Source organism: Silene latifolia, chromosome X, assembly GCF_048544455.1.
Source record: "Silene latifolia isolate original U9 population chromosome X, ASM4854445v1, whole genome shotgun sequence".
NCBI lineage: Eukaryota > Viridiplantae > Streptophyta > Magnoliopsida > Caryophyllales > Caryophyllaceae > Silene > Silene latifolia.
Window position 1 is genome coordinate 270,452,525 of NC_133537.1, and position 18,262 is coordinate 270,470,786.

At 37.2% G+C, this 18,262-nt stretch overlaps 1 non-coding gene across 1 annotated transcript; it reads right to left on the bottom strand.

Moving 5' to 3' along the window:
* Nucleotides 1–17,586: 17,586 nt before the first annotated feature.
* Nucleotides 17,587–17,694, bottom strand: LOC141624535 (small nucleolar RNA R71). The gene has a single exon (XR_012534342.1). It is a non-coding gene; the product is annotated as a small nucleolar RNA R71 (small nucleolar RNA).
* Nucleotides 17,695–18,262: the final 568 nt, after the last annotated feature.

The following is an 18,262-nucleotide window of genomic DNA, read 5'->3' on the forward strand; positions in this document are numbered from 1 at the left end:
ATGGACGATTTTAGTTTCTATGGAAGTGATTTTGCTAATTGTCTGTCTAACCTTGATAAAGTGTTGCAGCGCTGAATTAAGGTTAATCTTGTGCTTAACTGGGAGAAGTGCCACTTTATGGTCAACGAGGGAGTTGTCTTAGGTCACTTGGTTTCTGATAGGGGCATTGAGGTTTATAAAGTGAAGGTGCAAGTGATTCAGCAATTGCCTCCTCCTGTTAATGTTAAAGGAGTGAGGAGTTTCCTTGGTCATGCCGGCTTTTATCGCCGGTTCATTACGGATTTTTCAAAAATTGCTAAACCGCTTACACAGCTGTTGCTTAAGGATGCCCCCTTTGTTTTTATTGAAGAATGTCTTTCTGCTTTTAACAGGTTAAAGCAGGCCTTGATTTCAGCACCGATTATCCAACCTCCTAACTGGGAGCTGCTGTTTGAGATTATGTGCGATGCTAGTGATTATGCACTAGGAGCGGTGTTAGGCCAGCAGAAAGACAAAGCTTTGAGTGCAATATACTATGCGAGCCGAACTCTGGATGAGGCTCAAGTGAAGTACACCACTACTAAGAAGGAGCTGTTAGCTGTGGTATATGCACTGGAGAAATTTCGTTCTTATTTGATAGGGTCAGAAGTTACTGTCTTTACTGACCATGCAGCGCTGAGACACCTTCTTGCTAAGAAGGAAGCTAAGCCACGGCTGCTGAGATGGATACTTTTTCTCCAGGAATTTGATCTGCAAATCAAGGATAAGAAAGGTGCAGAGAATGTAGTAGCTAATCATTTGTCGTGATTATCGCATGAGGAGGGAGAGGATTCCTTACCTATTGATGACTCTTTTCCCGATGATTCCTTATTTGCTGTTCTTACTAATACTAACCATGATCCGTGGTATGCAGATTTGGCTAAATACGTTGTCAGTGGCGAGCTGCCACCCGACCTTTCTTATCAGCAGAGGAAGCGTTTTCTCTATAATGCTAAGCAATACTTTTGGGATGACCCTTATTTATTTAAGGAGTGTGCAGACGGTCTCTACAGACGGTGTATTCTGCAGTGGAAAACCAAAGCAATCTTCGAAAGCTGTCATTCATCCTCTTATGGTGGTCACCACGGTCCGTCTTGAACCGTGGCTAAGGTACTTCAATCTGGTTTTTCCTGACCAACCTTATTAGCCGATGCTAAAGTGTTTGTTTCAGCCTTTGATGCTTGCCAACGCTCTGGGAATATATCTAAGAGACATGAGATACCACAAAATGGCATTCTAGAGGTCGAGGTTTTTTATGTATGGGGCATTGATTTCCAAGGACCATTCCCATCTAGTAAAGGTAACAGGTATATTTTGGTAGCTTTAGATTATGTGTCTAAATGGGTGGAAGCGATTGCTTCACCTAACTGTGATGCCAAGACAGTTAAAATAATTAAAAAGATTATCTTTCCCCGATTTGGTGTCCCTAGGGTCGTCATTAGTGATGGGGGAATGCACTTTAAAGAAAAGAAAGTTACTTCTATATTGTCTAAAGTCGGTGTCCAACATCGTCGTGGTTTGGGGTATCATCCCCAAACTAGTGGGCAGGTTGAGGTCTCTAATAAGGAACTAAAAGAGATCTTGGCTAAGGTAGTTTCTAAATCACGGAAGGATTGGAGTCTTAAATTAGATGACACATTGTAGGCATATAGGACTGCTTTTAAAACACCGATTGGTGCATCACCATATCGGTTAGTTTATGGGAAGTGTTGTCATTTACCTGTTGAGTTAGAGTGTAAGGCTTGGTGGGCTATTCGTGAATTAAACTATGATCCTAAGCTGTGCGGTTAGAATCGTTTATTGCAGTTAGATGAGCTGGAAGAGTTTAGTCTCAATGCCTATGATAGCTCGCGCATTTATAAAGAGAAAACGAAGAGATGGCACGATAAAAGGATCATACCTCGAGAATTCCATGTCATGTAGAAAGTGTTATTGTTTAATGCCCGACTGCGCCTATTTCCTGGTAAGCTGAAGTCCTAGTGGAGTGACCCTTATACGGTGACAACTGTCACTAAGTTTGGGTCCGTTGAGTTAGAAAGTTCCGGGGGTAAGAGGTTTAAAATCAATGGCCAATACGTGAAGCATTACTATAAAACAAATAACTTGGTTGGCAAAGTTGAAGTTCTCTACTTCGACAATTCTGATGAGCCATATAACTGAAGCCAAAAGGTCGTGCGGGACCTCTTAAACCTGCGCTATCCGGGAGGCAACCCGGCCTATTTTTGTTGTAATTTTGTTTGAACTTTTTTAAATTGTTTTTGTGTGCTTTAGATGGTAGCTTTACAAACAATAGGCTGAACATTTATGCTATCTTGTTAGTTCCGTAGAATTTTTATTGCGTTTTGTAGGATTCTCACGTGAACTGTTCGATCGAGAGCTCTGTTTACTCGATCGAACGTTTTTGCTGCTCATTCTCCTCGATCGAACACCTTTCCCTTTCGATCGAGTGCTTGCAAAATAGGACTTTTCAATCGACAGCCCTTCTTCATCGATCGAGAACTTTTGACACCCCTATTACGCAATCAAACACTTCTGCCCTTTCGATCAAGTACTGTTGATATATTTCGCATGTTTCGATGTCACGAGGCTGATTACGACCTCCCATTTTCATGGTCGGTTTGGGGAGGTCCCTACTTCACGCTACTTCACGCTTATATTGTAAGTTTTCCGATTCCCATTCTCTCTTTCTCTTCAGTTTGCATTCCTTTCCCTATTTTTGGTACAATGAGGGTATTGTACGGTTTGGTTTGGGGTGGTATGCATCCATATCTGTGTCTGCATGTTGTTTTATTGCATTTTCGGTTGCACGTTTATTTATTTTCGCATGCATTGTTGTTTTTTATTCAATAAATCGCATAAAATTAAAAAAAAATTCATGTTTACTTTTGCATTTAGGTTGAGTTGGAATGTTGAACTGTTATGCTACTTTGAGTCTTTTACCCTTGTCGTGCATATTCTTGACATTTTGTTGGCATGGTAATTTGCATAATCTGCTAGTTTTTGTTTCAAACTTATCTGAACGAATAGACTTGACTCTTTTATTGGTAAGCTACATATACATTCTAAGGTTTAGAGCTTGATAAACTGGCGACATTCATGACCAGTTCATGTAGGAATATGAATAGTTACTCCTTATAAGGCATGTAACATCAAAATTGCATACGCATGAATTCGGTCTACTTAGTACCTGTATGCATTCAGGTTTGTGGTTGGTGACACATGTTAGGAGAAGCAACCTCCTTTATTTCATTTTACCCATGAGTGCCACATTGCGAAATTGCCTGTTTTGTCCCATATAGCTACAATCTATAATTCTGCTTACCCTAGCCGAGCTAGTAATGGTAGCCTGTTGGGAATGTTTCATTGCAATGTGGTTATATCTGGTTGGAGAAGTTGGTAGAAATGTTGAAGGGAATGAAAAGAAGAAAAAAATTGCGAAAAGAAATATGAAAAAAGAAAAAGATTATGAAAAAATCATGAGCTGAAAAAATATTATGTTATAATTTTCGCTCCCATGTTATATTTGTATTTTATGGGTAGTTGACGATATTATGGTGATTAGTGAGTTTGTGTGATGCAAATTGACACTGTTTTGCATTGATATATATATTGAATATGAAGTTGGGAAGTTTCTAAATTTGGATCCGTTGTTTCTAGCTTGGCTATTAACTCCACATCTCCAAATTCAATTTAGCCCCTTCTTACCCATTACCTCACTTACCCAAATGTAAGTCCTCGGCATGTGACTTAGTCATTAGTGGTTGGAATACAAATGTACAGTTGTAGAGATTTTATTCATGTCAGATTGCATGCATGTCCTTATAGGTCGAGTTAGGTGAGTGTCTCTACTTCGTTCTATCTCATACTAATATACTCACCTTGTGCTTAACTTAAGTGATGTGCGACCCGTGAGAGTCCGATGTATTTGAGTCTTGCAAGGTCGATGGTTCGATAGTTTAAAGTATTGATTTAACTCATTTGCACTTACTTATCGCCACTTTGTTAGTTGTTGCATTAAATTGGCTTGGGTGGACGATTTGTAGCTGATGAGTTGGTCCCGTTCCGTTAGTTGTCTTTAGTTGCATTCATAGTTTGCTTGGGGACAAGCAAAGGTTTGGTTTGGGGAGGTTTGATGCGTGTATTTTATATGGGGTTTTTACCCTATTTTTACATGCATTTCTATGTTATTTATGTGGCATCTAGCTATCAATGTTCCCGAATAGTCTACTTTGGTTTGTCTTGTATTAATTGCAGGTATGAACTGGAAAGGAGTGTAATTATGCCAGAACCTATCTCAATTTCATCCATTTAGGAGAAAGAGGAATTGGAGCTCGGAATCTGTCACTTATAGATGCGTGAAGTGGCTTCGGAAGGTGTTCAAAAAGTCCACCCGTGCTAATATAGCTTGATCGACCAAGTTGGCTACTTAGACTAGTCGATCAAATGCTTCACATTGCTGAGGTTCCTCGATCGGGTTCTCTCTTTACTCGGTCGAGATAGTTGTTTGTTGAGGTCCTCGATCGAGTACTTGGGTTACTCGATCGAGAGTTTTGCTAAGTTTTATCCTCGATCGAGTGGTTTCATTTCACTCGATCGAGAGGTTTGGTCTTATACGCGGATTTTAGTTAATATTTTATATTCTTTTTGTAATTAGGGATAAATAGGAAGTGACGGCAGTCATTAGGGGGGATCTGAACTTCTTCCTTTTTTTTCTCTTACTCTCTATCTTAGAATTTGAGACTGGAAACCTAATTCTCCATTGCTACTCTCTTGTATTCGGTATTCTCTTCTCTTTATTTTCAATTAATTGCTTTTGCATTATTGTTTTTGTTCTCTTAATCTCTTTACTCTTTTAATTCTCTTCTTAGACTATTGTCTATCGATCTTTTATTATGTTTAATCCTTTGAGTTTATGTATTGTTGTTGCTTATTCAATAATTATGCATAGCTAATCTCCTTTGCTAGGACAAAGGGGGGCCATGATATTAAGGAGATTATGAATAGGTAACTAAGGTTTAGTGCAAATTAGATCTGTGTTGTTAATCACTGCATTTAACTGTAATTGTATGCTTGAGTCGACGCAATTAGATGATTAACTTTGGTACACCTTGGCCTGGATCGAAAGATTGGAAGGGGTAAGACCTGCAGTGAACATTAGAGCATTCTAATGAGGGCAAAAGCTAATTTAGTAATGTTTTAGGGCGAATAGCGGACCGAAAGGACCTTTTCACTACCCTGCAGACCGAATTTGTATTGACCTATGACCCTTGACTAGTTTTCTTGAGTATCATGGTGAACCGACTCTCCTAGCTGTCTCTCTTTATTTGGTAAACTCATTAAGTTTCTACTTTATTTCTCTTTACTCTCTTTCTCTTTTAATCTCCGTAGTTAGAACAAATCATTTAAAACTCCCAAGAAACAGTTACTCAAACGGAGTTAGTTGAGCATACATTTTCCCATCTCCCTGTGGATTCGATACTCGAGTGCCTCTACTGCATTTATTAGAGATCGGTTGGTTTTATTTTTGATAGGGTTGCGACAGCCGTGTCATGATTCATGAGCTTAAAAAGCTACAATGGAAATGCAAGGAGGAATGACATTATGCATAAAACATAAGGGTGGACACAACATGAGACTTTTTATGAAATTTTTCAATTTTTTTTTTTTTGGATTTTTCAAATATATGAAAGCAATAAAGCAACAAGACACACTAAATCCCTCCCCCAAGCAAGAACAACACATTGTCCTCAATGTGTAAAACGGGTTTAAGCGCAAAAAAAACACATTGAAAGACAAATAAAACTATCAAGGGGAGATGGGAATGATACATGCGGAAATAAAGAAGGGAAAGAAAGCGTACAACCGTCTAGAAGTTGCCCCAAGCTAGCTTCAAAACGGGGGAAAATTCCAATCCAAGTAGCAAAGTAACTGCGAATGAAAAGCTATTATATACGAAAGCAAGCTAAATGTCTTATTGTCTTTGTTGTTACATGAAAACCAAGTTGAAATAGCAATTGTCCAAAAAACTATAAATTGTCCTGAAAACATAATTAAACACGGGTTCCCTCCCGAGAAGCGCAAATTTAAAGTCTTGCTAGACTCTTGTTCTCTTTAATGTCACGGTCATATTTGTCCTGAAAAAGCAAGTCAAAACCCTTAGAAGTCTATCATGTACCTGCGCATGAGCAATACAAAAGCATGTGTAAGAAATTGATGGGATTAATACATGATAGATTAAAGGTAAGAAATAGGATATCTTATCAAAGCACATATGAGAGACTTTAAAAAGAACCACCGTACTACTCCACTCGTCAGCAAGCTAAGAGATGGAGCATCATGCTTAAGACCAGAAAATAAACCGTTAGTGCACAAATTATCATTATAAATGGTTTCAAATTGGTGGTATGAAAACTCAACGTGGTAGGACTCATCAAAAATGGGGGGTGCATCCCAATTAACTTCTAAGTGTACATCACTAAGTCCTCCATCAACCTTGAAAGGGTCAACCACATCCTCCACGAAAAGATTTTCAAAGGTTTCAAATGACTGGAGTAAAACCTCATCCTTATCATTACAAACGGGCTCAACATCATCCACGGTGATCAGTGTGTCATTTACATACTACAAGGTCATTTTCTTCAACACGAGTCTCTAAATTTTCAATTGGAATGACACTAAGGGGAATTTCAAAAGAGAGAGTCGGATCGTTGTCATCGTCATCCAATAATTCAAAGTCATTAGGAGGAAAAGACTCACATTGGGAGTGTAATACCACTCATTTTCAGAAAGAAATTATTTTCCGTTTTTCTAGAGCTCGAACTTCAGGAACAAAGTTCATTTTTAGGGTGGAATATTGTAACACGTCAAATTTTTGGTTACTTTAAACTTTTTAGAAATTCTTATTAAAACTTATCTTAAAAAAATACAAGGGATAATTCATGTGGTACCCCTGGGGTTTTAATTCACGTGGTACCCCTGGTTTTAGAAATGTGAACATAGTACCCCTGAACTTTCGTTTTAGTGCACCATCTGCCCTTACTTCTTATTCCGTTATAACGGTGTTAACTCTCCTCAACCCAACACCTTTTCCCCCTCAACCTAACATCTTTTCCCCCCAATTTCACTCATAAACAGATAAAGAAAGTACATATCTCTCACTTCCCCATAGCCATAAACCATTATTCCATAGATTTCTCACATATGTATGAAGGATACAACAATCGATGCAATAACAATCTCGTGTAACCCGCCATATGTTCCCCAAATGACGAATCCCATATCGGTAAATTTTGATTCGAGTCCTATAACCGCTTCATCATCAAATCCCTCTTCTTCAGGGAGCCAATCCGAGACTGCTCAAAAAAGGAAGAGAAAATGGGCAAATTTATTCAATAAATTGATGAAATATATGTTTGCGAAACAAGAGGAGTTGCAGAACAAATTACTGGAAGACATAGATAAGTTTGAGCAAGAGAAATTAGCCAGAGAAGTGGAGTGGAAGATGCAAGAAATTAAAAGAATCAAGAAACAACATGAACTTTTGATTCATGAAAGATCGATATCGACAGCAAAAGATGCAGCTCTACTTCCTTCCTGCAAAAGATCTCAGAGCAAGGCAATTTTTCAGGGATGTTAGGCTTCAGTTGCACTTGACGAATTCCTGAAATCAAAACCAAGCATTGTGGTAAAAAGGAGAAAGATGATGGCGAAAATTCCAATTCACGGTGGCCAAAAGAGGAAGTTAATGCCTTGATTAGAATCAAAACTAGCATGGAATTACAAAACCAAAGAATGGGGCCTTTATGGGAAGACATTTCAATGTGTATGAAAAATATTGGGTACGATCGAAATGCAGATTATTCAATATCTGATTTATGAGTGAAATTCGTACCCTTGAATTTTCTTTTATCTGTTTATGAGTAAGGTGGTTATGGGGAAGTGAGAGAGATGAACTTTTTTTATTTGGGGGGGGGGGGGGGGAGGTGTTAAGTTGAGGAGAGTTAACACTGTTATAACGGAATAAGAAGTAAGAGCAGATGGTGCACTAAAACGAAAGTTCAGGAGTATCATGCGCACATTTCTAAAACCAAGGGTACCACGTGAATTAAGCCAAACCTCGGAGGTACCACGTGAATTATCCAAAAATACAATATAAATTTTATTTTGGGCATGGTAGATTTAAGTGAACAAAGCGTCTTGCTTGTGACGGGGTAATCCCGTCACAAGTTGAAGACCTCTCACAAAAAGGGAGAGGGGACAAGGTGGGGCACCTCCCGTATGCTTCCCTCTCACCTCTCAATGGATATTTTGTGAGAGGAAACGGTATCCGTCACAAGCTTGTGACGGATATCGCCCGTCTTCAATGAGATTTTGTGTTAAGTGAATGGGTAAAACTCTTTTACATGTAATTGCTTTACAACCCCCTTTCATCTCCTCGTGAATATCATTCAATACCTAGCCGTCATATTGGTTTATGTATCCTTGTTGACTTCCCTCAAAACCAAGCTTTTCCTTACGGAGTATTATATTTCTTTCATCTTACATGGTGGATCTTTTATTTATTGTTAATTGACCACCTTCAAAAATATAATTAATCTATTGGTTACATAATCATACTAGAATTCTTCTCGCACAACCGTTATCTTCAATAGTCTCGCCTCCTGAATGTTCTATTATTAGATCTTTGTTCCACGATTATTCAAACCCACCCATGTCACTTGTCGTATTATCGTTGAGCATTGTGGATCAAAGGTAACACGATTCTACCGATCCTATTATTATTATTATCATTATTATTATTATTGTTCGGGGTTGCTTGATTATGTGCTAACTGGTTGTTGACTATACGTAGATGTGTCCAAGTTGATTCATGTATCTGAATTATTATTATTGGGATTATTTCACAAGAATAATTCATCCTAGTGGTGTCCCACCTATATTAATCCAACCTTCATATTAATTCACAATAATACGAACTATGTCACAACCTTCCTAACTTGCACTTACCCACTAATATGACCTACTAATTCCGGTCATCTTATTTAACCTTATATTTGATTGCCTTCTTCTTCATCTTAATTTATTTAATCTTCTCTTCTTTATCATGATTCTTCCTGCTCTTTCTTCCTCCATTACTGTCCTCTTCTTTTCCTGAATTTTTTTGCAAACAAGAAATCTTCTTTTTTGTTAATGGTTACAAATGATAATATCCAAAACAAGTGTTCAACAAATCACCAATATTTTTTTTTTTACAGTAGCATCAATTGAGGATAACAAGTGATAAAATCAATAACCACATTATGCTAGCATTGTCTTAACAATAATATAACTTGTTCGAAATAAGCTTGATTTTACTAACATACCCAATACATTAACAGCACTACATGACAACACGATAGATTAGATTAACCCCTAATTCAAATCATAATCTAAATCCCCAAATCAACATAAACCCTAATTTATAAATGTCTAATATTATGATAAATCAAGATGTTTAAAAAGCCCATAAAATTAAATTTCGAATATGAGTATAAATCTAAACTCAGTACTAAGATAATTTTTAAAAAACATGAAGAGAAGAAAGGAAAGAAGCAGCAACTTACCATGAAGACCCGTTGGCACCTGTTGACAACGGCGATTACAGGTGATTGTAGAGTGTAGACAATAGCAACTAAATCCATAGTCCTAACTGTAAAAGGCGAGTAAAGCAAAGAGGAAGGAGGTGGTGGTATTTCGCTTGAATTTACAATGGACTACAAAAATGGACTCAATAACAAAAATGAGGAAATGGACCAATATCTTAATGCAGATTTAGAGGTGGAGATAGTGTGTGAAGATTAACGGAGAACTGAGAAGTAGAAGAGAGAAGTGATAAAAATGATCTTTCAGTTCAGGGTTTACCTGTTTAACGGGTAGTCCTTCGTTTAAGTGCAATAAGGGTAGATTGTGGGATAGTTCGTATTATTGTGAGTTAATATAAAGATTGTATTAATATAAATGGGACACCAATACGATGGATTATTCCTATGTAATTATTATTATTATTATTATTATTATTATTATTATTATTATTATTATTATTATTATTATTATTATTATTATTATTATGTTAACCGTTATATTTTTTATTTGAGAGATGGGTTAACTCAGGGTTAGTTGAGACTTAATGGTTATTTAAGGGATTGTTACTAGTATTTTATTTGGGTGAAGGGACAATTCTACACTGACTTTTTGGTTATTCCAACGAGCCCTTGATTAGGGTTGAGCAAAATTATACAATACGGTTTTATTATATGTATCCGATAAGCTATACGAATTTAATTATACGGATTTCAAGATATTCGATACGAATTTCCGGATATCCGATACGGTTCTTTACAAACCGTATCGGATAAGGATCGGCAAAATATGAAACTTGATATACGGTATCCGGTACGGTTGCCTTTTTTCTAGAATAAAGTATTAAAACATACACATAAATCACAAAATATCAAATATGTTGGTGATTAAACATTATTAGTATTAAACTTTATAAGTTATTTACTCTTATAACATTTTAAAACGCTTATAAGTTAGGTGTCGTTTGGTTGTCATGGCGGAATTAATCTTCCGTTAATTTCAAAAACACGTGAATTGGGTAATTCATGTGAATTACTCAAAAGACGCTTGGTTGACATGTAAGAATTGAATGGACACAGGAATTTCAAACTACCTAGGGGGAGCTAGGTAATCAAACTCCTCCATTATGTGGTGTTTGCAATTCCTAGGAAAAAGTAAATCATGGGATTTTGGATAACCAAACATCTTCATTTTTTCCAATTCATGAGATTTTCGAATTCCCCCACATTTCAAGTGGCAACCAAACAATTCCTTACTAAAAAAATCAACAATCACCCATAGAAAAGAAAAAAAAAATTAAATTACATAAGTGAGGCTGAAAACCGGATACCGGATATACAAAAAAATCGGATATCCGATTTTCGGATATACGGAAAAACCGTGTCGGATAAGGATACTAAAAAATAAGATTTAAAAAACCGGATATCCGATACAGCTTCCATAACCGTATCGGATATCCGGTTTTGCTCACCCCTACACCTGATGTGTAGGTAGTAGTATTTGTAGATGGGTTCTATGGTAATGAGTAATTAGCTTATGGTGATAAGATTTCATAAGGTCAGTAATTAATGTTTGGGCTCATAAGGTTATGTTGAGTTGTGAACTATGAGCATGAATTTAATTATCGTTGTTGGTTTATGATATCGTACTGAGAGCAGCTCATTGCTTTATTGTGGATTGTCGAGGATTGAGATTTATTCTCGTGTTGTGTTTTAATAATCGTTTCTTTCGATCTTGACTCGCGGGTGAGTAGCTTAGAGTCTTACTCTAAGTGTTGAGCAATTCCTTTAATGGAATATTTGATAATATTAATATTGAAATTTAGATGGAAATTGGTTACTGATATTGTTATGGGGTCTTTGAGCCAAGTTATATTTGCGGTCGAGAGTGACCATGGTTATTGAGTTATATTATTATGAGATTGAAATTGATATTGAGATGGATATATTGTTTAGCAGTTTTATCCGCCAGTTCACTCACCCGTTGTCCTTGGCTTAGGAGCGACGATGAGAATACGATACGTGGTTACATTGGATTATTATATTATGGGACAGCAGAGTAATGAGTGAGACGGAGTAATCAGATGAGACTTGGTTAATTATTGGAACGGGGGAGAGTATTATACTATAGAGATTTTATTGAGAAGAGTTGAGATTGAGCTTGGTTTATAGGGAGTGTTTTTATTATTCTCTCTGTTTATTTTTATTTTAACGTGTGATTGTTTCCATGCCATGACCAAAATTAAGCTTCTTATATTGAGGTATTATCTGTTACTCAGCTCCCCGGCTGACGTGTTTTCTCCCTTCTGGGCTACTTGTCATGGGGGTAGTTCATTTCCGTCTTCTAGTTTATTTTCAGGTCACTTCCGCTGGAGTTCAAAAAGATTTTATTTCAAATCAATTTTTATTGAAGGCTTTGTAAAAGTTTATTTCATTTTATATATTTTATTTTAAGAGACATTTTGTAACAAAACTTTGCTTATTGATTATAATATCCCTGTATTTTGGTCAGTTTTGAATGTAAATGTAAGTATTTATTTAACCGAAAATCAGAGGTGTTACAGGGAGGGCGGAGGAGCATAAGGATAGGTAATAAGCTCACATTGTCTCGCTTCTTTTTGAGAAAGTTGTTCCTAACGAGCCTGCAACACTTTGAGCTCCTCTTGGATGCACCATAAATTGAATTGGCGTGCCACCTCTCGATATTCGGAACCCATGAAATTCAAGAAATTCTAAAGTTTCGACCTAATCATGTAGTAGACACTCCCATTACTCGCGTTTAGAGCCAATTCACGGGTCTCAAAATCCATGCCATCAAGCACGAGACGACCCAAGTAATCCCCATCAAGAATGTGTCCAGGGGAGATGGGACCATTGCGAAAGTAGTATAACCGGTCAAGATAGTCATGAAAAGGCTCATCTTTGAGTTGTGGAAATTGAAATCCATCATTCATTATGAAAGGCTAAGATTTATTACCTACAAAATAGGTACTAAAACTACAAAGAAACTGTGAGAACAGTCCCAGGAACAAGTGTTCCCTTGGACAAATAAAACAAGATAAAATTCAACAACTAATTAGCAAACAAAATCGTGCTCCCCGACAACGGCGCCAAAATTTGATAAGCTATCGCGCACTTAACAAAGATAAATACCCTCAACACAAATGAATGTAGTAGTAGGGGTCGTACACAAGAAGACGAGAGTTGCTAAACAAGTTGTCATATAGTGAATTCGGTTATCGTATGATTGTTTGGTTGGGTTTGTAAAACAATGATAATGTAATGAAAGGAAGCAATAATAAAGAAGAGTCTAGGGGACTCGGGTCACACATGCAAATTATGTAAATGCTCATGTCAAACTAGAAAATTGATAATAACAATAATTATTTAGGCTTAAAGACAACCACCACTCGGCCTTATTGTCAACCATTGAACGGGTTCTAGCGAGCTCTTGCTATTACTAGATCGGTTTACTAAAACATGTTTAGTCTAATTCAATTTCGTGCCTCTCGACTTATAAAAGTGAATTAACAAATTTAATCTAGGATTGTGGCCAATAATCAAAGACTAACAATTCAATACAAGTATATGATAGAAACTTTTAATCGATATTATAGCATCCCAATTCAATATTTACATGTACTATTTATGCATGGCTCCGCTAATCCCTAGACAAAATAGCTACTCTTGCATAATGAAAACTAAACCAATGACATATAAAAGGATAAATATGAACATGCTAACTAGTAATGGAAATGACAAATGAATAACAAAAATAATACTAGAAATGAGACTACCTTGACAATGGAAATAGAACTTGAAAATGAAGAACAAGATAACAAATGGAAAGCTTGAATTATAAAGAACAAATGCTTAAAGGAAATTGTTTATAATAAGGGAATGCTTAAAGGAAATCTGAACTATACCAAGAACTGAAATAAAGTGTATGAAAAACATGTAAAAGTAGTGTAAAAGTTGTGTAAGAGGTCAGATTCATCACCCCTTATATAGGACCAAGGGGACGAAACGTAAACATTTAATGGAGGGGCAACCCCGATCGGGTTCGTGGGTGTTTGACTTATTTCTCTTAATTCCGTCTTAATTGGCATAGGGAATTCAAAGCTATGCCTTAATGCTCCTTAATTCTTCCGACTTAAAGCATAATTTGGAATCCTAAGCATGCAAGTCCACTTGATCATTTGGACTTTATTTGGGCTTCATTTTCATTTCTTTACTTGTGCATCAACCCAAGTTAGTTTCGTTCTCGAGATTTTCTAATTCTTCCCAAAATGCCCTTCTATGATCAAGTCTCGTTTCTTTTAGCCTCATGAACTTTAGTGCTTGTGAATTTGATAGGAAAAAGCTACCGAGTGCTTCATTTCCTACAAAATGAAATGAATACAACCAAAAACACCTAGAACATGAAATCAGCTCACAAATACACTTATAGAAGTACAATAATCAAATAACATCGAGCTAAAATAGGGAGTTAAAGTATACATAAATTGGACACATCAATCGTACTTTTGTTATTATTGTCTTGTAGTTATTGTGAAACCCTAATCTTGTTTATTGGGGGGTTTAGGGTAGATTTTAATTGTATGATGTGATTATAGGTGACGAGTTCTTAGAGGAGCCTTTCTGATTTGTTGATATGATTGATTTGGATTGCAAATAAGGTAGGGTTTCCCTACTTAGTTGGTTGTATAATTGATTGGTTGCTTCTGATTGATTGTTCGTATGTTATCTTTGATTGAGATTATTGGTGGTTGATTGGATTGTATTTTTGGTTGGTTGATTGTTGTGGAGCTCTGTCGGGAGATGGTTCCATACCCATCCTCGCCCCTTGTGACTTCCGTTAAAAAGGGGATGTGCACATTAAGGTGCTGGGATCGCTCGTTGCGATGAGCGGGGCTTAGGTAGTACGGCTACGGTCCCCACTGGCCGTGTGGGTTACCTGTTGCGATGGGTAACCTGGCAGGGATACACACTTTAGTGTGTAGTCAATGATTGATAATTGTTGGGAGTTGGATATGGACTGATGGTGTTGTTGTATTTGTTTCCACTGCGTATATTGATTTAGTTATACAGTTGACTGACCCCGTTTTATGTTTTCAAAACTGTGGTGATCCATTCAGGGATAGTGAACAGTTGACTAGCAGGTGATGGATGTTATGATAGCTCGCGGGACATGGACGGGCGGAGTCACCACTGTTGTGTCGATTAGTTGTAGCTGAGTTAGCTTATGACTTTGTTTTTGTTGTACCGTTTGGAGTTTTGAAATTACTTGTAACCTTTTTTTACAGCGGTTTTTAATAAAGTCGTTTCATTATGGTTTCTATGATGCATACTACCTTGGGTAATAGAGATAGTAGCACCCTTATATGCTAAGGTGGTCCTTGGTAAGACACTTTGGTATATGGGGGTGTTACAAATTGGTATCAGAGCAATGATTTTGTAACCTAAAACCCATGAAAAAAATGAGCATAGGCGTCTAATAAAATGAACCCAGGTAGAAATTTTTTGGAGCTACTGCACAGGTTTGGGTGACGTCCTAAGACCGCACTATGGCCCTTACAAGTTCGAACCGGTCACTACGGGGATGTGTCGTAGGGATCGGTATATGCTTATGTTATATCTATGCTTTATAAAGTAATATGCATGTTGTGGTTGAGACGAGATGACATGAGTTGGCTTATGTGTTGTGGAATAGTTTAAGTAATAGTATGGCATGATTAGTATGATCGTAAGCTTGTTTTACTTGTGGTAGTAATATGAGAAAAAGATGTTTGTTGTGTTTCGGTACCTAACTTGGTTGACTATGTGGTTGGGATGTCGTCTCGTCATGATTCGGCCGAGTGGGGGGAGGTACTCGACCGAGTAAGGGGAACTCGACCGAGTACCGGTCACTCTACCGAGTGTGGATCTGTAAGTAGTTGACAGTAGCTTCTTGTATATGACCACTCGACCGATTAAGGGGGAGCTCGACCGAGTGGGGCTTACTCGACCAAGTACATCATGTACTCGATCGAGTATGCTTTATGTGGGATTCGAATCAGCTTCTGGAGTTTCGGTACTCGACCGAGTAGTCTATGTACTCGATCGAGTACCCTCTACTCGACCGAGAACCTTCGTGTACTCGACCGAGTACTACTGTGGGCGGCTGTGTTCTTGTTTTGATCCGTAGGCTATATGCTTACGTTTGTCTTCTTATATCAGCTCAAAAATGCCACCAAAGAGATCTTCTACGTACCTTAAGGCTTCGGATATGACTCTAATTGAGGTTGCTTGGTTGATCGAGCAACAAGACGCTCTCAATGAGGCTCTTAGGAATGTGGGAAAGGCAAAGGAAGGGGTCATTAACGCCACTAAGATGAGTACCACTATCTCTTGCTTTAATCCCTCTATCTATGAGGGCACAGAAGCGCCTCACTTGCACGATAACTGGCATTAAGATATATATATCACACATTACACTAAATTTGAAAAAAAAATTCCAAAAAAAAGTCGTGATATTGTTTTGTAATACAATATCACACGTTACACTAAACAATATCACAGCTTACATAAAAAAAAAAAAAAAATTCTAAAAAAAAAAATTTGAAACAAAAAATCGTGATATTGTTTTGTAATACAATATCACACGTTATACTAAACAATATCACATCTTACATTAAAAAAAAAAAACTTTTTCGAAAAAAAAAATGAAAAAAAAAATCGTGATATTGTTTTGTAATACAATATCACACGTTATACTAAACAATATCACAACTTACAAAAAAAAAAAAAAAAAAAAACATTTTCGGAAAAAAAAATTCGAAAAAAAAAATTTGAAAAAAAAATTTTCCGGAAAAAAAAATCGAAAAAAAAAATTTGAAAAAAAATTTGAAAAAAAAATTCGTGATATTGTTTTGTATAGTGTGTGATATTGTTTTATGGACTCATGGACTCAAATATATAGGTGGACTCACCGGATCTTGCCTCTATATATATATATATATATATATATATATATATATATATATATATATATATATATATATATATATATATATATATATATATATATATTTGCATGTGTGACCCGACTCCCCTTGACTCTTTTATCATATTGAATTTACATCATTTTAATTATAAGTTATCAAAGCAAACCAATGAACCACTTGAATCGACCTAGATAGATTTCTACTCATAGCAATTCACTACGCAATTCCCGTCTGCTTGTGTTCGACCCCTACTTTACTACATTAATTTGTTAGCCAAGTTTAGGGTATCTTTGATTAGGTTGCGACATCCTATCAAATTTTGGCGCCGTTGCTGGGGAGCACAGTTTTATTGCGTTTATAATTTTTGATTTCTATCTTGTTTTCTTTTGTATTATAAGGAACACTGGTTCCTTGAGACCGTTACTTACAAATTTCTTGAAGATTGTTGTCTTATGCCCAGTTTCTCTCGTACCGGAGAATTGATTCCCTTTGATCCGGAGCCTGAGAGAACGTTCCGTAGACGACCCAATCCGTGACGGGGAAGAAGGTTCTAGTTCATCATCTCCACCGCCACCATCATCTCCAATAAAAAAGATAGTGAAGCTTTTCGATCATTCCAAGCCCACCGCGGCCATGCTTCTAAGGGGTATCACTACTACCCAAATAGGAGCCACGAATTTCGAGATCAAACCGGCTTTCATTGGCCTTGTGGAGAGGGGGCAATTTAGGGGAAGTCCTTTGGAGGATCCCAATTTTCATGTTCAAAAATTTTGTGACTATTGCTCCATGATTAGGCAAACGGCAGTCATACAAGCTCAAATAAGGGAGATAATCTTCCCTTTTTCATTGAAGGACAAGGCTAAGCTATGGATCAATATCCTTGGTAGAGAATCTATGGAAATTACCAATTGGGAGACTTCGGCTCTTGCTTTTTACCAAAAGTATTTTCCACCAGAGAAAACTCAAACCTTGAGGAGCCAAATCACGGGATTCCGCCAACAAGCTCTAGAAAGCTTGTATGAAGCTAGGGAGAGATACAAGGAGTTGCAAAGACAATGGCCACAGCATGGGTTGGATCCTTGGTTTCTTGCTATAACATTCTACAATGTGTGTTGTGCCGAGTCCCGACGAGTTCTTGTTTCCGCCAACAATGGACGGTTTGATCAAATTGACACCGATATTGCTCATGCGACGATTTAATCCATGGGGATTCATGATGCCCAATATATCAATTGCCGGAGTGCACCAATCAAAGGTATTGAGAAAGCTTCTGATACTTCCGTTTCGAAGGCTCAAATCTTATTGCTCCAACAAAAATTGGAGACTAAAAATGTGGCCCCTTCTCTTCAACAAGTCAATGCCATATCCTCTACTAGCCAAATTATTTTTTGTGAAGGTTTCGGAGGTGCGGGACATTGCACCGCCTTATGCCAAGCTATTATTAAAGAGGTAAATGCTTTTCAAAGTTTTAGACAAAGTTCAATTCCACCGGGTACCTTTTCAAACACTTACAATCCAAACATGAAATTTCACCCGAATTTATCTTAGAAAAGCAACAATGTGCTAAATCCTCAACCACAAAATACTTTTGTGGCTCAACCTCAACAACAATAACAAACTGCCTATGTTCCACCACAACTA